Source organism: Canis lupus, chromosome 30 (genome assembly GCF_011100685.1).
Source record: "Canis lupus familiaris isolate Mischka breed German Shepherd chromosome 30, alternate assembly UU_Cfam_GSD_1.0, whole genome shotgun sequence".
Lineage (NCBI taxonomy): Eukaryota > Metazoa > Chordata > Mammalia > Carnivora > Canidae > Canis > Canis lupus.
The window spans coordinates 18,045,368-18,070,219 of NC_049251.1; the positions used below are offsets into that span (position 1 = coordinate 18,045,368).

At 43.0% G+C, this 24,852-nt stretch overlaps 1 long non-coding RNA gene and 1 pseudogene across 1 annotated transcript; one reads left to right on the forward strand and one right to left on the reverse strand.

The window, feature by feature from the left end:
- Positions 1–5,070: 5,070 nt before the first annotated feature.
- LOC111093361 lies at positions 5,071–16,764 on the forward strand. Its single transcript, XR_005381355.1, has 3 exons — positions 5,071–5,318; positions 14,342–14,499; positions 16,346–16,764. It is a non-coding gene; the product is annotated as an uncharacterized LOC111093361 (long non-coding RNA).
- LOC100685546 lies at positions 12,403–14,296 on the reverse strand (annotated as a pseudogene).
- Positions 16,765–24,852: the final 8,088 nt, after the last annotated feature.

The window sequence follows — 24,852 nt, forward strand, 5'->3', positions numbered from 1 at the left end:
AAATTGATCATGATATATCACGTGGTATAAGGTGGCTACCTCAGCCAGTTTATTCCCCCCAAATGATTGGGGGGGATTCCAATAATATTTATTAAAGGAATAATATCTTTTTTTGATAGATTTTTAAATTATTTCATTATAATATATAAAGTACGTAAGTATATTAGGATTTATTCTTGGGATAGCTATCAATTTGCTAGTTTGTTATGACCTTAGTACTATACTGTGTTGATTATTGTAGCATTATAATACTTTTAATCTTGTTTTTTTTTTTTTTTCAAATTTCTCATCTTTCAAGAACATTTTTATCTACTCTCCATTTCCCAAAATTTTAATGAACCAAGGAGGTGATTCAATGCAATTACTTCTGAACATGTTCAGGCTTGATGACACTTCCCATCTGCGCTGCATTGTGCAGATTACATGTAGCTCAGGGCTACGGTCATTGACTTTATTCTCTCCCTTTTAAAGATAAGCAAGCAAAGGTGAAGAAGTGTCAGGTGGTAGCTCTGGAGAGTCCTTCTGGAGCTCTTGGAGACTAAATGGTGGGTGGGTGGGCAGGTGGGACGTCTGCCTTTCTAAGCCCTTGGTGTGCCTCTGGTTGCAGGAGGGGTGGTGAGTTTGGACACACCCACATGGATTTCCTGAGTTAAATCCTCAACTGGGTCAGTTCCCTTCATCTTCTCTCGTTTTCACAGAGATTTGGGTAGGACTCCCAAACACATTTGCAAAACTTGGGAATAAATCAGAACATTTCACATAAAAATGTAGATTTCCAACTTTTCTGGAAAAGAACAAGAGAAGCTGGAGGCGTTCACCTGGCAAAAATCGGGGGGAACTGCTGCCCCTTTCAGATAATTTATGTGTTCCCTGGATCACTTATTTCTTTTCTCGCCTGGCCTTCCAGGCATTTGAGGGGACAATCCCAGAGTCTTGGGGACCAGGAACAGAGCTACAGGTCTGTCCCTCCTTCACTGACTCCCTCAGCTTGAATAAGGGAATGTGCATCTAGTAGAGAAATATTGTGCGAGGTTGTCACGTCACTTGCTCTCCTTCCCAGGTGATGCTCCTTCTGGTTTTCTAGTGTCCTACTCTCGCCTTTGCTCTCTGTTAGACAACAGTGAGCCACTCTTTCCTAGCTATGGTACCCGAGAACACCCACTTTCAAAGTTGAGGCTTTGTCTAAAGGAAAGTAGTGGGGATTGCCACTGATATTCCACAGGTCTTTGGTTATTTCTACAAAAGCAAGCATTTGGTCCTCAGGGGAAAGTTCAGGTGTGAGAATGGTCCCTGAGCTTTAAACTCCAGGAATTCCTTAGTATAAAAATGCTCCCATTGGTCCTGTGGAAATAAACAAAGACTACCCAAACAAGAACAAATGAAGACTATGTATTCTGTGCTTGCCATAGAAAGGAGTCAGCCACCATCTCAACCCCCAGAAGCCCAAAGAATGCTAATGTCAGTCTCCCTGGATCAGAGATCTTTGAAGCTAAAAGGCTCCTTAGCAGTTGCTGAGGCCAGCCCATCTGTCATTATCATCGAACAGGCAAGGAAACTTAAGGACATAGTAAGGTGTGAATCAGCTTTCCATTGCCCCCCAGAGAGATGTAAGCAGAAAGATTCTTGCACTACTATTTATAAAACACTAGAAACAAACTTGCATACTCATCCATAGGGAACTTGTTGAATCAACTATGGCAAATCTGCACTAGAGTATGCTAAGGATGAATAACTCAGTTTAATACCATAGGGTGGTCTCCAAATGGAAAAATGGTAAAAGCAAGATAAAGTGGATAAAGCATGGTATTTCCATATAACGGAATGTTACTCAGCAATGAAATTAAATGGAGCTCTGATACGTGCTGCAGTGTGGATAAATGTTGAAAATATTTTGGTAGGTGAAAGAGGCCAGACACAAGGTCACATACTGTATGATTTCATTTATATGAAATATCTACAACAGGCAGTTCCAAAGAGAGAAAGTGGATTAGTGGTTGTCTAGGGCTGGGGTTGGGAAAAGAAGGGTGATTGCTAATGAATACATGGTTTCTTCTTGGAGGCATGAAAATATTCTAAAATTGATTGTGGTTGCACAACCCTTCAAATATACTAAAAACCAGGGAATTGTACACTTCAAATTGTTGAATTGTGAATTGATCTCAATAAAGCTTTTATATTAAAAATCACATTTGAAAAACAAAAGTCAAGTAGAGAATTACATAATATACCACTTTTTTCCTAAGAGGGGGAGTAAAACTACAGTAAAAAAAATCACAAAGGAAGGATGAACCATAAGGTAAAAATAAATTATTACCTACAGGAAAAGAAAAGGATAGAGCAAAGGATCAAGGATAGAAGCTAGAATTCTCTGAACAGACTTTGTAGTTTTGGCTTTGGAACCATGAAAATGTAGAAGTATAGAACATTTTAAAAAATCCTTAAACAATTAAAAGCAACGTGAACTTTGTATCAGTTATAGTTCTTTAGAAGTGTATAAACTGTATAAAGAAGATCTCTTTCTAGTGACTTTATTTATTTATTTTTTTAAAGATTGTCTTTATTTGAGAGAGAGGCAGGGCAGCCTCCCAGGGCCCCAGAATCATGACCTGAGCTGAAGGCAGGTGCTTACCTGACTGAGCTACCCAGGTGCCCCCCTTCCTAGTGACTTTATTATTTTTTTCCTAGTGACTTTAAAACAGTTATTTGATTATATATCCCTTAAGAACAAAAAGAGTCACAAAAATATCCTAAGCTGTTTTCAGTAATCATATTTTTAGTGATAGCTTTGATACTCTTATCTCAAGACTGTTGTGTGTGTATATATATATATATATATATATATATAGATAGATAGATATAGATATAGATATATGTATTTTTTTAAAGAATTTATTTATTTATTTGAGAGACAGAATGAGAGCACAAGTATCAGGGAGAGGGAAAAGCAGGCTCCCCACTGAGCAGGGAGCCCGCTGTGGGGCTTGATCCCAGGACCCTGGGATCATGACCTGAGCTGAAGGCAGACACTCAAGTGACTGAGCAACCAGGTGCCCCAAGATTGTTGGATATATTATATGAAAGAGTAAATAAGTGTTTCTGTGTTGAGGACTGGGGTTTTTAGCATGAGAGAAAGAAGGAAGAAATAAAGATCAATATAACAACCTTATAATCCTGTATTGGAATTGGAAGTATCAATATGAACCCATAATGTGTTTTATTTATCCATATTTATTAATCTCTATATTTATGAATTATCTTTATCATCTCTCTCTCTCTCTCTCTCTCTCTGATATTGTGATTTATAACAAGAAATATATATTTGCTCTTTGTCTCCATTTCTGGCACAGAGCTTCTTAGGGCCCTTGAAATTTCCTAAGAGATGAGAGGGTTAAAGGTGTGTTTTGTTATGTTAATTGGGTGACTCTTGGACCCCACCTAAAAATAGGGACCAGGGGAATCCATCATGTGACGGGGATTGGAAGTGTGTCAGTCCCACCCCCTGACCTCAGGAGAGGGGAAAGGGGCTGGGTGGTTGAGTTGATTGCCAGTGACCGATGTTTTAATCAGTTATGCCTGTATAAGGAAGCCTCCATAAAAACCCCAAAGGATGGGGATCAAAGAGCTTCAGGGTTGGTGAACATGTGGAGAAGTGGGGGGGAATGGTGCATTCCAAGAGGCCATGGAAGCTCCCCTGTCCCTTCTCCATACCTTGTTTTATGTATTTCTTCCATCTGGCTGTTCCTCAGTTATGTCCTTTCATAATAAACTGATAATCTAGTAAGTAAAATGTTTCTCTGAGTTCTGTGAGATGTTGTAGCAAATTAATTGAACCCAAGGAGGGAGTCATTTGAACCTCTGATCTATAGCTTATTGGAACTAACTGATCTGTAGGTTGGTCAGGAGGTGATTATCAGGGCTTGCAAATGGCATAAAAGTGTGTGTGTGTGTGTGTGTGTGCACATGCACGCATGCATGTGCTTGTGTATGTGTGCATGTGTGTATGGGGTGGGGAGACAATCTTATGGGACTGAGCCCTTAATCTGTGGGATCTGACACTATCTTCAGGTAGATAGTGTCTGAATTGATTTGGACTCTGTGACACCCAGTTGGTGTTGCAGAGAATTGCTTGGTGTGATGAATAACCTCCAGATACTTCGCGACCAGAAGTGTCAGGAGTGAAGTGTTTCACGTGAGTAGGAAAGGAAACACATAGAAAACAAAGATATAATAAGGAAGAACTGGGTTTTCTCCCTAGGTGGAAAACTGAGTCTTTCCTTTTCCTCTATAATCTGTGTCTATCTTTGTATATTGTCCTAGCTCTGACCACCAAAAAAAAAGGCCTGTATATATACAGGGCTAAAAAAAAATTATTTCTCATTCTCCATGGAGTTTACTTTCTATAGCTCTGTTCTCCTGGGAATCTGATAAGAGTGGAATGTCAGCTGCGTTACTAGGCAACATGGCTTGTGGTAAAAATGGTGCGCTGTATCTGGACAGTGAGGACAGTGAATGAATTAGAAAGACCTAGTGGGAAGCTATGGTTTGGGGGTTCCCTGAGAATCATGACTTGGAACTGGGCATGTCCCTTGTTGGGACATGGGAACAAGCTTGTCCTATAGAACTGTTGCTAGAGATATTGGTTCCTAATTGGGATAAGAGGTTTTTAATCATTGTTTATCTGAAATTGAGGCTTAACTGGGCATCCTGTGTTTTAGCTGGCAACCCTATGATGGGAACTGTTGGGGGGGGGGGGTTCACAAACTGGTCCCTGTACACAGAGGGCAAGGGCAAATTGGAGAAGGAGGCAGACCACTCCGGGCCAGCAGGTGGCCAGTTTCATCAAGAGAACTTACTTACGAGGCTTGTCTTATGTGGCTGCAAGATGAGCAGATCTTTACCTACCAGAATCTTAAAAGTTTATACAGACGGCCTTTGTGTGTGTGTGTGTGTGTGTGTGTGTGTGTGTGTGTGAGAGAGAGAGAGAGAGAGAGAGAGAGAGAGAGAACAATAAAGAATTTAGTGAAAGAACATGGAACAGTCACGGATTTGTGGGAACAGTGGCGAACCAGCTTCTGCTTTGGGCAGGAATGGGGAAGTCTCTGTTACCAGAGCCCAAAACTCATGCCACAGACCCAGACACTAGGACAGCCACGGTGGACTCCAGAGACGGCAGCTCGTTACACAAACTGTCACTGTGCACAGGCGGAGTGCTGGACCCTGCTGCCTTGACTGGCTTCAGTTACACGCACGGTCCAGATGGTCCCCACACCTTACTCTCTCAAGGATACGTCCTTGGAATAGCTCCCACTGTGGGAAGGGTAAGCAGAACATACATTCCAAGGACTGGAGGTGGAGTTGGGGATAGATTAATGGAGAGGGTGAGTGGTGGTAAGGAGCCTCTGATTTTCCCAGTCAAGCTCATGGGTCAACCAGCAGTCTGCATCTCTTGATGACCAATGAGGGCAGGGAGTGGAATGCCTAGAGAAATGCCTGTCACTGCTCGGCTGGTGTGCTGTGTTTCCTGTCCTTGGGATCCTTACTCTAAGTGAAGTCAATGTCAAGTGTGACCTAGAGTAGTTATGTGAGTCCAGATGTTTAAAAGAGCCAGAAAAGAATGCCAAAGTAGGAGGGGAGCCTGGGTGACTCAGTCGCTTAAGCATCTGCCTTCAGCTCAGGTCATGATCCCAGGGTCTTGGGATCGAGCCCCACATCTGGCTCCCTCCTCAGTGGGGACCTGCTTCTCCCTCTCCCTCTTCCCCTGCTTATGTTTTTTTTTTTTTTCTCTCTCAACTAAATAAATAAAATCTTTTCCTTTTTAAAGAAAAGAATGTGAAAGTAGGCATTGTAACTTAGAAACAGTGACCAGCTCAAGATCATTCTTACCCTGAGAACCCAAATTGGGATCTCTAAATACTATTTATTTAAATGAAATGGCTGATTCCATTAGGACAGCAAAAGTACAGGATGAACTTGGAATGTCTTGTCCTAAAAAAAGCAGGACCAGGGGCACCTGGGTGGCTTAATTGGTTGGGCATCTCCTTTGGCTCAGGTCATGGTCTTGAGGTCCTGGGATCAAGTTCTGCGTTGGGCTCTCAGTGAGGAGCCTGCGTTTCCCTCTCCGTCTGCTGCTTCCCCTGTTTGTTCTGGATATATCTATTACCTCACTCTTGCTCTCTCTTAAATAAATAGATAGAATCTTTTTTTTTTTTTTTAAAGCAGGACCATGTGAAGGTGACTATGTTTGTGTTAGAGAACTCAGGAGCTTGTATGGAGAAGCTAGGATTTGCTTATGAGAAAAGGGTATAAAGCAGGTATTGGGTATGTGAGGATTCATTATGTCATTTCCTCTAAATTTGTATTTTTGGAATTGTCCATAATAGAAATCTAAAAATAATAAAATAAGAAGTGGCTGTGCCAATTTCTATTCCCTCCAGGAATTGTAAAATGACAATTATAATTTAAAATGTCTGTACAGGATTGAAGTAGTATAAATTATTTATACATCTATTGTTTTATTTTAAAAGATTTTATTTACTTATTTATTTGAGAGAGAGGATGTGAGCAAGAGAGCACAAGCAAGGAGAACAGCAGAGGGAGAGGGAGAAGCAGACTCCCCACCGAGTGGGGAGCCCGATGTGGGGCTCTATCTCAGGACCCTAAGATCATGACCTGAGCCAAAGGCAGCTGCTCAACCAACGGAGCCAACCAGGCACCCCTCCTTCTATTATTTTAAACATATTTTTATTTTATTTTTTATTTTTTTAATAATAAATTTATTTTATATTGGTGTTCAATTTGCCAACACACAGAATAACACCCAGTTAAATATATTTTTAAAGACAAGTTGTTATTTAAAATTTTTCAAGTTTTTTTTTTATCAGAGAGAGAGAGAGAGAGAGAGAGAGCATGTGAGATCATGAGCAGGAGAGAGGGGCAGAGGGAAAGGGAGAAGCAGGCTCCCCACTGGGCAGGGAGCCCGATGCAGGGCTTGATCCCAGGACCACAGGATCATGACCTGAGCCACAGGTAGACGCTTAACCAAGTAAGCCACCCTGGTGCCACCAACAAGTTGTTATTTAGGTTGGGAGTTTGAAAACTGAGTATAAAAAGACCAAGTTGTAAAAAATTGCAGAGACGCAACTACAATAAAGTTAAATACATAAGTGAAAAACTAGCTTTAACAAGTAAGGAGCTAAGGCTGAGAGGGAATTTCTTTTTTTTTTTTTTTTTTTTTGTTAAAGATTTTATTTATTTATTCATGAGAGACACAGAAAGAGAGAGGCGGATGAGAGGGAATTTCAATTCTGTTCAATAGAATAAGCCAGAGGAAGCAGTGACCACTGTGGGATGTGTGCACCTCTGAGCTCCCTGTTCTTTCCTCTGGGAGCAGAGATGGGGCAAACCAACCACCCTGGGTCCCAAGAAGACCAATTTTGTGAGTCTTGAGGTTGAGGCAACTTTCCTGCCTCTGCACATACAGGGCTCCTAGGGCAAGTCATCACTGCGCCTCACCACAAAGGGACCCTCTTAAACAATAGTTAAGTGACCCTGATGAAGGAGGATACTTCTTCATTAGAGGAGCCAGGGTTACTAAGAGTTACTGTTCAAAAATCTCTTCTCATATGTTCAGGTCCCATGAGGAAGTTGTACTGGGTCACAGGTGGACAGCAGGGCTGTATCTGAGTGCCCTTTTCGGGTAGTGTAGATGCTGGCAAGCCCCACACTGTGGCTCAGCCTGTACCAGGTTACCAAGATGCCCCTCGCCCAAGAAGTACCCTCTCCCCCACAATTCCACTTGCTATCCTTTGGCCCCCTCCTTTATCCATCCCACCCCCCACCTTCCGTCTACTTGTGGAACACGCCCTGGGCCTCAGCAGAAGGGTCTCTGTGGTTGAAGGCCTTCTGGACAATTGCCAGACTTGAGGTCTGCTCATAGTTACTGGAAAGCAGGTTTCAAAAATAGAAATAGCTGTGGTAAAAACTGTGGTCAGAGCCATCAAACCACAGCAAAGCCAACTTCTTTCTCTTGAAATCTCATTTCTGAGAAATGATCTGTTTCCAGTGGGGCAAACTCTAGTTCCTAAAGGTGCAGAAGAATCCTGTGGTGGATGATACCTCACTTTATCTGACCCTGCCTGACTTGTCAGCAGGAAACTAATGTCATAGCCAAGTTGGGTCCTTTCTGGATATGCAACTGGTGCCTAATACATATCTTTTAAATCAAATTTACTCTTGCTTTAGCCCCTTGATTTTTTGGGTAATGGAAACACAATTAAAATCATGCTGAAAAACATTTCTTTCTAAAAAACTTTAGAGTCTAGTTTTTAGAATGACATGACCTTTACTTTTTTTAAATTTTTATTTATTTATGATAGTCATACGCACGGGGGGGGGGGGGGAGAGACATAGGCAGAGAGAGAAGCAGGCTCCATGCACCGGGAGCCTGACGTGGGATTCGATCCCGGGCCTCCAGGATCACGCCCTGGGCCGAAGGCAGGCGCTAAACCACTGAGCCACCCAGGGATCCCCTGAGCTTTACTTTTTATGCGATTCTACTTCTTCCTGTTAAAACACTGGAAGGTCTGCCTTGGGAGCACAAATTACAGAGTAATTATTTTGGTTCAACATACATATAAGGCAAGAAGAACAAATGGTTAGGACTGTATTTTAGATAAAACAAAGTGTTCCTTCGCCAGACATTTTGGGTCTTTTTCCTCTCTTGCTGCTTTGCAAGTAACACCCTTGTTGTCCAAATACTGTGACTCTCTAAGCCTGTGAAGAGAAATTTTTGTGTGTGTGTGTGTCTGTGTGTGTGTGTGTGCAGTGGGGTTTTATGTGCTCTTTCCCTGCCATGACATTGCTATCCTGCCATTCTCCCCAGACTCATCTGGTATCTTTCTCTGCCTACTTGAAAGAAAATTTCCTGTTGGTCCTCCTAACCTTTTTCTACAGTTGTTCTGAAGACACCAAGAGAGACCTGGGCACTTTCCTTTTATTTGTTTGTTTGTTTATTTACTGTTTTGTCTCTTAGGAAAACATTTTACATATGACATCCATGGGCTCAAATCTCTCATACTCTCTGTAAAATTCATCCAGACAAATATTTAGTAAGTGTCTATAGTTAGCAGGAATCTATCAGGAATAAATTTGGCTGCAAGTAACAAGAAAACTAACCTATAGAGGCTTAAGAAATGCTCATTTTTCTCATGTAACAAACATTTAGGAGACATGGAGCTTCTGGAATTGGTTCAGTGGTTGATATAAAAATATTATGGATAACATCTGTGATTGTTTTGCCATTTCCTCATGACTTCAAGATAACTCTTGAGCTCCATGTTCATCCATATGACTCCATATTCAAGGTGGGGAGAAGGGAGAGGAGCCATGCTAGCATTGTCTGTGCTTTAATGTTAGGAAAGAACAAGATTTTCCAGAACCTTCCAACACTTTTGCGAACATCTCATTGGCCAGGACTTTGTCACATGGTGAGTTCTAGCTGCAAGAGTAGCTGGGAAAGCAACTATTTAGCTTTTCCCATTCTAAACTTACAGCCCAGGAAAGAAGGAAGTTGGTTAGTGGGACTGGGTTAGTCCTACAGTGTCTACAATGAAACTCTTCCAGCTGTATTTGGAAAAGTAAATGGCATCAGGGAAGTTCAACATCCAAACATTAGGAGTTCTGGGAGCAGGAAACAGAAAAGCAGAGAGGATGGCATCAGCAATAAAATGCTTCAAAAAAAATCTCAGGGTTGAAGGACTTAAGTTTCCAGGTAAAAAGTCTCACCTAAGTGCCTAGCACATGGATGAATATCATATATTGGGGCAGCCCTGGTGGCTCAGCGATTTAGTGCCGCCTGCAGCCCAGGGTGTGATCCTGGAGACCCGGGATCGAGTCCCCACGTCAGGCTCCCTGCATGGAGACTGCTTCTCCCTCTGCCTGTGTCTCTGCCTCTCTCTCTCTCTCTCTCTCTCTCTCTCCTCTCTGTGTATTCTCATGAATAAATAAATAAAATCTTAAAAAAAAAAGAATATCATATATCGTTGTGAAATTTCAGAACCCTTGGGTCAAAGAGGAGATCCTATAGGCTTCTAGAGAGAGAAAGGAAAAAAAAAAACAACAACAAAAAACAGTCTACCAAAAAAAGGATCAGGAACCAACACTGGAAGTTAACATTGGAAGAATGCTTTTAACAGTGGAAGCTAGAAGAAAATAGAGAACATGGGATGCCTGGGGATGGCTCAGTCGGTTAAGTATCTGCCTTTGGCTCAGGTTATGTTCTCAGGGTCCTGGGATTGAACCCCACATTGGGCTCCCTACTCAGTGGGGAGCCTGTTTCTCCCTCTCCCTCTGCTTGCTGTCCCCCCTCCTTGTGCTCTCTCTCTGTCAAATAAATAAATCTTTAAAAAAGAGAGAGAAAATGGAAGAATACCTCTAAAATTCTGAGTGAAGGGACACTTGGGTGGCTCAGCGGTTGAACATCTGCCTTTGGCTCAGGGCATGATCCTGGAGTCCCAGGATCGAGTCCCGCATCAGGCTCTCTTCATGAAGCCTGCTTCTCCTCCTCTTCATATGTTTCTTCCTCTATTTCTGTGTCTCTCATAAATAATAATAAAATAAAATAAAATAAAATGTAAAATAAAATTCTGAGTGAAAATAATTTACAATCTAGAACTTATGCCCAAAGTATTAGTCTACTGTGAAGGTGAAATAAAGACATTTTCAAACATGTGAGGCTTCTTGTTATTTCTCATACTCTTTCTCAGGAAGTTACTGGAGGATGTGTTTCAGCAAAATGGGGGAGTAAAGCAAGAAAGAAAAAAGGCAGGGGGCAGCCCGGGTGGCTCAGTGGTTTAGTGCTGCCTTCAGCCCAGGGTGTGATCCTGGAGTCCCGGGATCAAGTCCCACATCGGGCTCCCTGCATGGAGCCTGCTTCTCCCTCTGCCTGTGTCTCTGCCTCTCTCTCTCTCTCTCTCTGTGTCTCTCATAAATAAATACATTTTTAAAAATCTTTAAAAAAATAAAGAAAAGGGATCCCTGGGTGGCGCAGCGGTTTAGCGCTTGCCTTTGGCCCAGGGCGCGATCCTGGAGACCAGGGATCGAGTCCCACGTCGGGCTCCCGGTGCATGGAGCCTGCTTCTCCCTCTGCCTGTGTCTCTGCCTCTCTCTCTCTCTCTCTCTGTGTGTGTGACTATCATAAATAAATAAAAATTTAAAAAAATAAAGAAAAAAGGCAGGGATACAGAAACAGGAGACCCAACAGAGGTGAAAAGTGAAGAAAATCCAGGATGATACTGAAGGGATAATGCAAGATGACAAGTGTGTAGCAGGCATGGAGGACAACAAGCCTAGATTTGCTCAGATCATAGGCTCTGGGAGAGAGTTCCTCAGAAAGGTGAGATTTATAAAATGCCTTCTGTGAACACATGCCTTGAGAAGAGATTTAAACAACTGGAGGAGAATTTAAGAATGGATTGCTGAAAAGTTCATTAACAGCTAATAAAAGGTCGCCAAGTAAAAAATTAAGACCATGATTAACTCAAGGAAATAAATGTACAAGAAAGGAAAAATAATCATAGCCTGTTACATGGCTCAGCTCTGAGTGACATACAAAATCATAATAACATAAAAATGAACATTGATGTAAATAAAATTATGGCATAACTGTATCGGGCTGGATAGGGGACAGAAATCTTAGTGTGGCAGGAGATGAGGGATAAAGGACATATGTCTTCACCAGTCATGGTATGAAGACAATAGCTTATATCCCAAACTGAAAATGAAGTAGTAATCCAAGCATTCTATTTAAAGATACAGAGGCAAATATCAAAAGAATTGGTTAAAAGAGTTAAAAGAAGTTGTATCTGGGACTGGGAAATGGAAGAAGAGGGAAGAGAGACTGTTGTTTTTCTGACAGATCTTATTGAACTATTGGACTCTTTAAACTATCACTATGGGGGCACCTGGGTGGCTCAGTGGTTGAGTGTCTGCCTTTGGCTCTGGTCATGATCCCGGGGTCCTCGGATCAAGTGCCACATCAGGCTCCCTGCAGGGAGCCTGCATCTCCCTCTGCCTTTGTCTCTGCTTCTCTCTGTGTGTCTCTCACGAATAAATAAAAATAAAAATATTTTAAAAATCATCACTATACATAACCTCAAAACAAAAAAGTAAAAAGAGAAGAAAGTTGACACTCATCTAATTCAAGTAGATATCCTTATTTTATCCATCTTAAGATTTTTTTTATCAGACCAAAAAAAAATCACATTTATTTCAATAGTTCAAAGTGCAAATACAGCAAGTCAGTTCACAATGTTTCAAGATACAGTTTTAAGTATAATGAAAACTTGATATACAAAAATGAAAGGGTAAATAGCAGAAATAAAGCTCAATTTTTAAAAAAAATTCAAGTAACCCGAAAACCTTTAGACTAAAATATCCCATTTACAACAATTCGGAAACATCTTAATTTATAGATACCAGTAGCACATTGCCATCCGAAAGGGCTTCTCAAAGAAGGAGAATCACCCCAACCCAGTCAGCTTAGGACCAGAGTGGAAGTTCTTGGGGTGGGCTAAGAACTCACTGTCGATCGATATGGTTCGACCCATGATACTTGGATGTTTAGGCCAATTCTAGAAAATGTTTAAAGTTCAATATGAGGCCAACACCCTGCTAAGAGATACTGAAATGGCCACTATATATTTACAAGATTTTAAAGACCCATCTTAGCTTCAGGCCTCTGCTGTTACGGGGGAAAGACAGACTGATCCTTCTTCCATTACTTAGAACCATTCTGTAAGGTTAGCAACACGGCCTCTACAACCTCCTCACGAAAATCATACTTCGTTATAGATTTACTTATTTCTACACATACAGAACTTTTATGTAAAGTAGAAAAAGTTCTCGCTAGGAAGATAATTAAAGGTTGTTAATGTTCTTTGTATCACTTAGCAGCCAAGACACAGGTTTATTTCTGCTCCGCAGAAGCAAGGTTAGCTATTCGCTTCAATTCAGGGAGGTGTGTGCTTTCAGGATGGTGGAGATGAGATATTTATTGCATCTTTTTCTCAATCTTCTTCATCTTTTCATTATAGGCAGTAAAGTGAGAGTCTGTTCCGAAAATTCTATCCCACCATGTAAATGTGGAAGCATACTTTCCAATGAAGTTCATGTGGTGGAAATCATGATGCCGAGAACCAGCATAGAAAGGGATCAGGTTTAAAGGGTTTAGGGGAATGTCATAGCCACTATGGACATCAATAGTTCCTATCAAATGAATGGTCACCAATGCCCAAAGGAGAATGACATCACATAAAAGCATGATTCCAATGAAAAATCCAGTTCCAAGAATCAGAGTTTCCAAAGAATGTGCATATTCAGCTTCCATTCCAAATGGAGCCTGAAACTCATGATGAACTTTATGAATGTATTTATATATTCTTTTGTGATGCAAGAGCCTATGCAGGAAATAGTGCCAGGTATCCTCAATCACCGCACAGCCAAAGCATCTTGCCAAAAGCATATACCATCTTGGCATTCTTTGCCAATCATAAGGTATATTAAAATACTCTGTAAAATAATAAGTTCCACAGATCAAAGGAAGCTGGATACAAAAGTGATTAAAGAGAAGCACTTTAAAACATTTCCATTGGTTTTCCCATGTTTCTGGTTTATCCTTTTGAATTTTGTACTTTTTCATGAAAGGTATAAATTGAAACAAAAATCCAGGTAAACAGAACAAGAAATAAAGAACTTCGTGAACTATCAAGGATCCCCATGTTGCAATCTGGAACTTTGTATAATTATTCAACATATAGTTCCAAGCATTTTTAAATGGTTCTTGTAGAGGGTTCTCAGGTAAAAGTGAATCTACATACTCCACAGCCAAGGATGCTGAACTAAAGATGCTGATACTTTCATTTGTTGCCATTTTTCAAATCTCTGCAGGAAGCCTTAGAATTCTGGCTGAGTGGCGGGAACCCCATCTTAAGATTCAAATAAAGTCTTACCTGGGTCAATTAACTTAGTGGAACACAAATGGAACCACATCATCCTGAAAGGTTAATTATCAGGTTCCCATTTAATGCAGTGATTCCCAGCCCTGACTGCACAACTCAGGTTAATTGCACATTAGAATCTCATGGAGAACTTGGAGAACTTTTAGAACCTGCTCAAGCCACACCTCATCTAAGCCAATCTAACTGAATCTCCAGAGCCTGCAGGGGCAGCCCTAGGTTTTTAAAGTATTTCAGGTGATTCTAATGTGTAACAAGATTGAGAACTGGCCTAATGACCACCTGAGGAACATGTTTTAAAATTAGCCTGACATTTCCTTTTGATGCAGCTCATATGATACTTATCAGTGGCACATGATCTACTGAAGAGTTTGGCCCCACTTCCAGGAGGAGGAGGTGATGTGGAAGACGTAAATGGAAGCTGACATGCACACCCAGCATGAGGCGGGACTGGACCAGGCTATCTAGGCTACATGGAGAAGTCAAGGTCAGTGTCGCTACAATCCTTAGGTCAGGAGAGCAGTGGTCTTCATGGTTTCAACATGAGATTAGGGTTTCAGGGTGCAGATCACAGATTTATTTACTTTCTTCTTTTTTTTCCATTTTCAACTCCTCCTGAAGACCAAATGCTGGAAGATTTCCTCTTTACCTGGTGTTTGGACCATGAGTTAGTCAGTGACCCTTGAAAACACAAACACTTAAGAACAAGCCTTTAAAATCACTATTTTTTAGCAGATGATAAGTATACCTGATGACCCCATTACAGCCCCCTACCTGTCTTTGGTAGGGGGATTTGGGCTGGCAGACCACTTTTTATTAGTCTTAGAGGCAGGATGGCTTCATGATTCATCGGGTCTGCATCCTATTTTTTATTTTCTATTTATTTGAGAGAAACAGGACATGAGTTGGGGGAGATGCAGAGGGGAAGACTCTCAAGCAGACCTGCTGCTGAGTGGGGAGCCTGACTCCGGGCTCGATCTCACAGCCCTGAGATCATGACCTGAGCCTAAACCAAGAGTTGGATGCTCAACTGACTGAGCCACCCAGGTGCCCCAGGTCTGCATCTGATTTTTAAGAACACATTTTATGGACAAGCATTAGGTCAGCAGCAACGTCCCACTTGGCATTCTTCATAAATCAAATGCAGAAAACACTTGGAGGCAAGATATGCCAGGATTTCTAGGGCTGTATCAAGAAATCAAGGTCATTATCACTATAACCCAAGTCAAGAGCAATGGCCTCAGATCTCAACTCTTAGGATGTAGTTTTGGCAGTGATAGGGTGCCCTTACCTGAGGCACAGGAGAGAAACTTGGTTGTAAGCAAAATAGAGACTTTCATCTTCCTGGAGTATAAACTCCCTCTAGGCTTTGCTAGATTTCTCTGAGGCTGGCCTTGAGATCAGAAATGGAGATATAATCGCAATGTTCTAAGTGCTTTGTGTGGGTTATCATTGCAGAGGACTTCAGGTAGTTACAAATAAGCATCCAACGTCAAGGTAGAAGGCTCAGGCTGGGATAGCACTAGGTTCAATATCCACAGGGCAAAAGGGACTATGGAAAAGATGTGAGGGAGGGCTGTTGGGAGGCCGTAGAAGGTAGAGGTGATGGTGCCAGAGGGTCCTCCTTCTCGACTTCTCTTTCCTTTTTATTCAACCCACCTATCCCACGCATCTCTGCTGCTTGCCCTCTCATCCTGTCCTGGGAAAAATCCCAGGACCGGGTGGGTTCTAGAGTGGGTGGACACGGCTGTGTCAATGTGCAGTGGGAGGCAAATGGCTTCCTACCTGGTGCCGAGGTCCACGGGGTCAGTGGACTTGCAGTCAGGGCCCTCTTGGGTGATGTGACCAGCTGTGTTCTCTGCACCTGCTTTACCAAGCCTGGGGCCTCAGTGGGATGTTGAGCTCAGGAAGGATGGTAAAATGTAGGTCTGTGATGTTAGTGTTGCAGAGGGAGCCACTTCCCAGACCAGACTCAGGATCATCACCTTATAAATTGGTGATCAGACTTAGAAAGTTGTAGCTAAGTGGATGCCTGACTAGATGGGGACAGAAGTGCCTTGTTCTAGGTTTTTATAAACTGTGGTCACCAGCATTTTCAATTCCTTTGGGTTTTTTTGTTTGTTTGATTTTACTTTTTTAAAAAGACTCTATTTGACAGAGAGAGCACAAGCAGGGCAGAGGCAGGGGCAGGAGGAGAAGCAGGCTCCCCGCTGAGCAGGAGCCCAACTTGGGGCTCAATCCCAGGACCCTGAGATCATGGCCTGAGCCAAAGGTGGACACTTAACCAACTGAGCTACCCAGTCGCCTCATTTTCAATCCCTTTGATTTTTCAGTGAGATTCAAAGAGGCGTGGCTGAACATAAAGAGAAACCCCTTGAGCAGCTGAAAGGCAAACAAATCCAGATGAAGGCCTTAAGGCACCGCAGCTGAGTGTGGTGGGTTAATAGGAGCGCCCATGGCTCTGTAGGGGCAGAGGGAGGATGACAGCGGCTGACCTTCAACCTTGTCTAGGAGAGGTGCCCTACCCTCCAGCTGCAAGGATGGTAAGTCAGGATGGGTGGGTTCTGTGACACCCCGGGTAAGGGGCAAGGGGCACAGGTCATCCATTCTATGTTAAAGGCACAAGGTGTGTTTTCCCCAGATTCTCCTTGGTCAGTTCTCTCCCTTTCCCCTTTGAAACCCTGAGGTTTAAAAGCTGAAGAACCTAGATGCCCAGGGGTGTGTGTGTGTGGTGCGGGGAGGGGGGTGCAGCCCGGGTGGCTCAGTAGTTTAGCGCCACCTTCAGCCCAGGCCATGATCCTGGAGACCCGGGATCGAGTCCCATGTCGGGCTCCCTGCATGGAGCCTGCTTCTCCCTCTGCCTGTATCTCTGCCTCTCATGAATAAAGAAATAAAATCTTAAAAAAAAAAAAATACACCTGAAGACGGAACCCTCATACATTGCTGATGAGAATGTCTGAGAGTACAACTGCTCTGGAAAACAGGCAGTTCCTCAAAATGTTAAGCATAGAGCTACCATATGACCTGTAATTTCACTCCTAGAAATACACTCGAGGATTGAAAATATGTCCACACAAAAACTTTGTAAAAGAATGTTAAAAAATATTCATAGCAGCATTATTCATTATATCCAAAAAGTGTAAACCATCTATGTCCAACAGATGAATGGATAAACAAAGTTTGGTATAACCATGCAATGGAGTATTACTCAGCCATGAAAAGGAATAAAGTACTGATACATGCTAGGACATAGATAAATCCTGAAAATACGCTAAATAAAATCAGACACAGAAAACCATTTGTTGTGTGATTCAGTTTATATGAAATATCCAGATAGGCCTATCTATAGAGGCAGAGTAGATGTTCTGGTTGCTAGGGGTTGGGGAGGGGGAATTGGAAGTGACCTTTTTTTTTTTTTTTTTTTTTTTTTTTTTTTACGAGGAACTCCACCTCCAGTGATAGTGGACCCAAAATACTTTACCTTGGGTTGTAGAGGGGGCAAGAGTGATTTTACCATAGGTGTTTCTAGGGCCCTGGAAAGTCTACCTTAAGTGATGGTGCAGGCCAAGGAGGCTTTTCCTTAGGGAATTGTCTAAGAAAATGCCACCATAGTTTATGTAGGGTCAGAGGACTCATCTTAGTGATGTGGGGGTGGGGGAAGGAATCTCTATTTTAGGTGATTGTGGGAACACAAAACAAGCAACTTTAGGTGATCTGGGAAGCCCAGGAAACTCCACCTTAATTAACTATAAAAAAACAGAAGAAATTCTAACTTAGGTGATGTTGGGGTGGGGAAAGGAAGAATCGCTCCCTTCAATGACTTTGGGGGTCCCAGAAAATACTCCTTTAGGTGATATTAAGGGCCCAAAAAGTTATAGCCATATGAAGAGGGCCAGGATCTTTTTTTAAATATTTTATTTATTTATTCATGAGAGACACAGAGAAAGTGGCAGAGACACAGGCCGAGGGAGAAGTAGGCTCCTTGCAGGGAGCCCAATGTGGGACTCGATCCTGAGATTCCAGGATTACGTCCTGAGCCTAAGACAGACACTCAAACCGCTGGGCCATCCAGACATCCCGAGTGTCAGGATTCTTACCTTGAGGGGACTGGTAGTGGGGTGGGGGAGCCAAAGAACACTATCCTAGGGAATTGGAGGACCAAAAAACTCTAGGTTATTTGTCATAAGTGGAACACAATCCTAAGTGATTGTGGGCACCCAGGAGTCTCCAACAGGTCTCAGGTAGCTGGATTATAGGTGATTACTGGGGGTAGAGGGAGGTTGGGTGGATGACGGGTATCTCTACCTTAGGTGATTGTAGGGATGAGGAAACTATGCTAACGTGTGATTGTGCATGCCAAGAAAACTCTACTTAGCTAATATGTACCGTGAAACTGTACCTTAGGTAATTGTGGGGAAAATAGGGTGCGTTGAACTCTATACTTTGGTGATGAGGGACCAGGTTATTTTTTCATAGGTAATTGTGGGTGCCAAGGTCACTATGACTTTGGTGACTGTGAATACCAGGACACTCTACTTAGGTGGTTGTGTGCTCATGAATCTCTACTTTAGGTGATGAAGGAGCCTAGGAACTTGAGCTTAGATGATTTTTGGAGACCGATGATCCCACACTGAGGTGATTGAGAAGGCCCATAAACACTAGTTTTGGTTATTGTAGGTGGTCCAGAAAATGTAGCTACAGTGATTATGGGAGCCCCAGGAAAGACTTGCTGGAGTGATTGTGGGCATCCAGGAAATTGAGGCTGAGGTGATGGTGGAGGGTGAGGAACACTACCAAAGTTGATGTGGGGTACCTGGTAACTTACTTTCAGCAATTCTAGATGCCCAGGAAACTCTGAGTTATTTTGAAGCCAGGAAAATCTACTTTAGGTGATTATGTGCCATTAATGGAGACTTTATGTGAATGTGGGGGTCCCAGGAATCTTCCATAGGTGAATGTCACAGCCCAGGAAATTCTAGCTTTTGTGACTATGGGAGAACAAGAAGCTATATCTTAGGTGACTGTGAGATCTAGAATAATCTTCCTTAGTTTGAATGAGAGTGCTAGGATAGTATACCCAAGATGACTGTGTAGAGCCAATATCATGTACCCTAGGTAACGGTGGGGGCCTTGGTGATTGTAGGGCCCCAGAAATTCTACCTTATATGACTGTGGATGGCCAAGATAACGCACCTTATGGGAATAAGGTGGCCCCAAACACTGTACCTGATGTGTTTGTAGAGTCCTCGGAACATCCACCTTAGGTGATTGAAGGTGCCAAGAAAACTGTTTTGGGGGCCAGGAAACCATACCTTAGTGACTGTGAGAGACCTAGGCAATTTTCCCTTAGGTGTTATGGGGCCCCAAGAAATATTAACCTAGGAATTGTAGGTCTAGAAACTGTCTAGAAGTGATGTTGGGGGCTCAGTGAGGTGTGTTTTAGATGATGTGGTGGCCCAGGTCCCTCTAGTTTAGGTAACTGAGGGGCTGAGGAGACTGAATGTTAGGTGATTGGATCCAAGCCGGTGCTGTTAGATTGACTGTGGGGGCCCAGGAGATTGTAGCTTTAGGTGATTTTTGTGGAGAGCCAGGACATACTCAAGCTTAGTTAATTGTTGGAGCCCAAAACATTCACCTTAGGCCAATTATAGGGGGTCCAGGCAACTGCAGCTTAGGATATTTCATGAGCGGTGGGTGGGGGGGGGATAAAGGGGCAGAAAACTAGAGCTTAGATGGTTGTGGGGGCCAGAAAACTTGACCCAAGGTCTTTGAGGAAGACAGGGAATAAACCTTAGTGATTTTTGCAACTCCACACCCTGCCAAGCTCTCTCCCGATTCTACCTTTGGAAATATTGAAGGTCCTGGAATTTCAACCTTAGGTTTTAGGGGACCCAAGAATGTGTGCCTTAGGCAATTTGGGGAGCCCAGGGAACTCTCAGGGGATAGTGGGGGCCAAGATTTCTACCTAGGGGATTGTGGTGGTCAGGCCACCATACCTTAGTTGATGGTGTGTGGGGGTCAGGAATGTATCCCCTAATGATTTGGGGGTATCAGGAAATTCTTGAGTCATCTAGAGAACCAGGAAACTCTCCCTTAATTGATAATGGGGGGCCAGGAATCTATTCCTTAGGTGACACTGGGGTCCAGAAAACACTCTTCTAGGTGATCTTCAGGACCCACGAAACTTTTGTGATGGCAGGGGCAGGATTCTTATCTTTAGGTGATTTGGGGAGTCTGAACACTCTCAGGGGATTTTGGGAGCCCCAGGCACTCTGTTGGTTGATATCAGCCATCAAGGAAACACAATTTGATGATTGTGGGCACCTAAAACCATCCGCCTTAGGTGATGGTGGTAGAGTTCCCTGAAACTAGATTTTAGGTGGGAGGTTGGGTGGGGGGGGGGGCAAGTATCTCTACATTTTGTGATTGTGAGTGTCCAGGAAACACTCCTTAGTTGATTGTGCTGCCCATTAAACTGTACATTAGGTAAGTGCTGGGAGGATGGGGGGGTTGGTCCATGAATTCTACCCTTTGATGATGAAAGGTCAGGGTACTTTTTCATGGGTGATTATGGATGCCAAGGTCACTGTGGCTTTGGTGATAGTTGGGGGGATACCAGAAACTGTAGTTTAGGTGATGGTGGGGACTCAGTATTCTTTATCTAGGTAGTTGTGTGTGCTCATGCATCTCTACATTAGGTGTTCTAGGGGCCCAGGAAATTAGAGCTTAGATGATTTTGGCGGTGGGGGGGGGGTGGATGATTGCAACTTTATGTGATTTAGGGGGTCAAGTAAACTCTGGCTTCAGTGAATGGGGGGGGGGGTCCCAGGAAAATATAGCTTCGGCGATTGCAAGGGGCCCCATAAAGTCTAGCTGTGGTGATGGTGGAAGGCCAAGGACACTCCATAGGTTGATGCGTGGTACTAGGTAACTTACTTTAGGTGATTCTGGATGCCCAGGAAACTGAGTTCTTTTGGAATCAAGAAACTCTACCTTAGATGATGATGGGGACCATTAATAGAGACCTTTCTGTGATTATGTGGTCCCAGGAATCTTCTGTAGGTGAATGTGGAAGCCCAGGAAACTAGCTTTTTTGAATGTGGGGCACGGGAAGCTGTACTTGAGGTGATTGTGGGAGCCAGAATAATCTTCCCTAGTTGAATCCACTCATGCGAGGGGCAGGATCTTACATTTGAGAGGGCTGTGTGGGGCCAGGATCGTGTACCTATAACAGTGTGGGCTCGGTAAACCTGCCTTATGTCTTTGAATGAGACAGGGTACTAAGCTTTAGTGATCTCACAGCCCATTAAAAATTCTACATTTGGGGGCAGTCCTGGTGGCTCAGCGGTTTGGCGCTGCCTTCGGCCCAGGGCCTGATCCTGGAGACCCGGGATCAAGTCCCACGTTGGGCTCCCTACATGGAGCCTGCTTCTCCCTCTGCCTCTCTCTCTCTCTCTCTCTCTCTCTCCCCGTGTGTGTGTGTTTCTCTCATGCATAAATAAAATCTTAAAAAAAATTCTACATTTAAAATATCAAGGGCCCTGGAAATTCTAGGTGATGGCAGGAATTGTACCTAAGATGATTTGGGGAGACCAGAAAACTATCTCATTGGGGTTTGTACATTGCCAGGAATTCTACCTTAGGAAATTGGGGTATTGTGAAAACTATACCTTAGTTCATTGTGTGTATGGGCCACGATATATTTGTGATTTGGGGTCCCAGGAAATTCTGCCCTGGGTAATCTAGGGGGCCCAGGATACTTTTTCTTAGTTGATTATGGAGGGCTCAAGAAATTCTACCTGAGGCAATTATGGGAGCCGAGGACAGTCCAGGGCTTAATCAACTAAGGGTATGTTTCCTAGTCCCCCAGATCACCCAAGGTAGAACATTTCAGGCCCCCAAATCACCAGGAGATATATTCCTGGCTTCCACATACAATTGACTAAGATGCATTTTCCTGGCCTCTATAGTTTTCTAATTGAGTTTCCTGGGTTCCCCTAATTGTATAAGGGACACGTTCCTGGCTCCCCCAAATACCTAAGGTATAGTTTCCAGGGTCCTCAATATTTCTGAAGACAGATGTTTTTTGGCAGTCTCAATCACTAAGGGTTGACCCTGTGTACCTCAGAGAACTAAGGTCGAGTTTCCTGGGTACCCAACATTACCTCAGGTCAAGTTTTCTGGGACCCCTACAATATTCTAAGTTACAGTTTCCTGCACCTGCATGCCCCCCCTCCCCGGGCCAATTGCCTAAGGTGACTTTCTTGTCTCAACAATCAACTAAGCAGGGGTGGAGTATGTCCTGGCTCTCCTCAATCACCTAAGGTAGAATTTTATAAGCTCCCAACATTCTTCTAAAGGGGTGTCTTCACTCCACAAAATCACCTAAAGCTCTAGTCTCTGGGCCCCCACAATCAATGCTGGCTGTAAAATCACCTAATGTGCAGTCTCCTGGGTACCCCCACTCACACAGACTTTCTTGGCCCCCATAATCACTTATATAGAATTTTGTGGGCTTAGAATTCCTACCGTAATGTCTCCTGGAATCCCAGCACAACTGAGGGAGAACTGTTTAGGTCCCATGGAATCTCCCCCCTATTGTTTCCTGGCTTCCACATTGAACCAAGCTGGTTGGTCCTCAGCACCTTTAGTCACCTAGGGTAGTTTCATGGGAGTGTACAAACTCATCAGGTAGAGTGTTTGGGGCCGCCCTATTTACATAAGGTCCTGTTTCTTGGGTACCCCTGATCATATAAGGTAGAATTACTGGGGCCCCACCATCACATAAGATAGTGTTACTGGTTCCTTAAAATCCTCCAGTTGTTTTTTTGTGCCTCCATAACCCCCAGAATTCAAGATCTTTGTTCTAAATACTTACCAGAGCATTTCCTGGCTCTCCATAAACAGCCAGATTTTCTTGTGCTCCATAATCACCCAAGGTAGAGTTGCACTGGCCCCCAACATTTCCCTAAGCTAGTGTCTTGTGGCTATACAAAATCACCTACAGCTACAGTTTCCTCACCCTCACATCAATTAATAAAATCACCAAATTTTTTTTTCTTGTGCCTGGTAATTGCTTATGATGCAGCTTCCTAGGCCCACAATTGTCTAACAAGGTATTGTCCCCTGCCCACTTCCCTCATTGCCTACTATACAATCTCTTGGGTCCCTGACAATGGTTTAGGGTACAGGCTCCTAGACCCTAGCAATTACTTAAGCCAGAGTTTCTTGGGCCCCCACAAGCACCTACTATATGGAAACAGCATAAGTGTTGAATAGATAGACAAATGGATAAAGAAATGGTTATATATACAATATTACTCATCTGTAAAAATGATTGAGATCTTGTCATTTGTAACAACTTAGACTGAGGCAATATCATGTGAGGTGAAATAAGTCTGAAAAAGACACATACCATAGTATTCCACCTATATGTGGAATCTAAAAGAACAAACAAGATAAAAAAAGAAACGCCTATTACAAAGAAAAATCTTGTGGTTACCAGAAGGTAAGGAGTTGGGGGGTGGGGTGAGTGGAGTATGTAGAGGGGATTAAAAGGTACTAACTTGGACTTACAAATAAGTCATGGGGTGAAAATTACAGTATACAGAATATAGTCAATTTTGTATTAACTTTGGTGGCCAATGGTAACTACTCTTACCTGGTGAGCATTATTTGGTAATGTATATAAATGTTGAATAGCTATGTCACATGCCTGCAATAATACTGTATGTCAACTATAATTCAAACTTTTTTTTTTAAGGATTTTATTTATTCATGAGAAACACACACACAGAGAGAGGCAGAGACACAGGCAGAAGGAGAAGCAGGCTCCATGCAGCGAGCCCGATGTGGGACTCGATCCTGGGACTCCAGGATCACACCCTGGGCTGAAGGCAGATGCTCAACCACTGAGCCATCCAGGTGTCCCAATTCAAAAGTTTTTTAAAGCAATACAGAAGGGAAGGGTCAGAAAGAGACCAAGTGTGGGATGGGGTGGTTTCTACATAACGTGGTTTAAGGCCAGAGATTTGAGCCAGATGCCAATGGCACAGATCTTTGTCAAGTAAGCAATCTGAACTGCTTGTGGAAACTGGGATCCCCATTGCTGTACTTAAAGCTGAGAAGCTTGACACTGGCTTTTTAAAGAAGAGCTTTCTCTCTGTAACGTGGAGGGCCTTGAGAGAAGAGCCTTTTTGGGTTGCACTTCAAAGGGAAGGAGGGATTAACAGTTAAGTACTGAATTATGTCACCCCCACATTTATACAGAGACATCCTAACTCCCAGTATGACTGCATTTGGAAAGTACTTCAAGTCACTAATGTTAAATGAGATCATGAGGGCGGGGTTCTAGTCCAATAGGCCGAGTATCTTGATGAGAACAGAGATCCAGGAAATGCAAGCAGAGGAAAGTCCATGTGAGTGATGTGAAGTTGTGAGTGAATGGTCAAGAATTCTTGAGATGTTTTTAGTTCAAAAAGTGCTTTTGATTGCAACATGGGGACATTGGCCAAAAGAGCTGCACTTTTGCTGTATGAAGCTGGTGCTTATATGCTTAGTGCACGAGTACTAGATTCTAAGTGTCTTTCTTTGAATTTCTGCTTATAAAACTACCAGGATTTCTCTAGTGCTTATCATTCAGCTTGATATTAGCTATCAGTGAGCTGTACAGGCAGTTGTGAGGCCCTTTAAGAATATAGCAGCCCGTTGGGGTGCTTGGGTAGCTCAGTTGATTGAGCATCCTACTCTTTCTCAGGGTTGTGAGTTTGAATCCTGAACTGGGCTCCATGCTTGGTTCTCTGGGTTAAAGATGAACATTTTTTTTCGCTTCTATCCATCA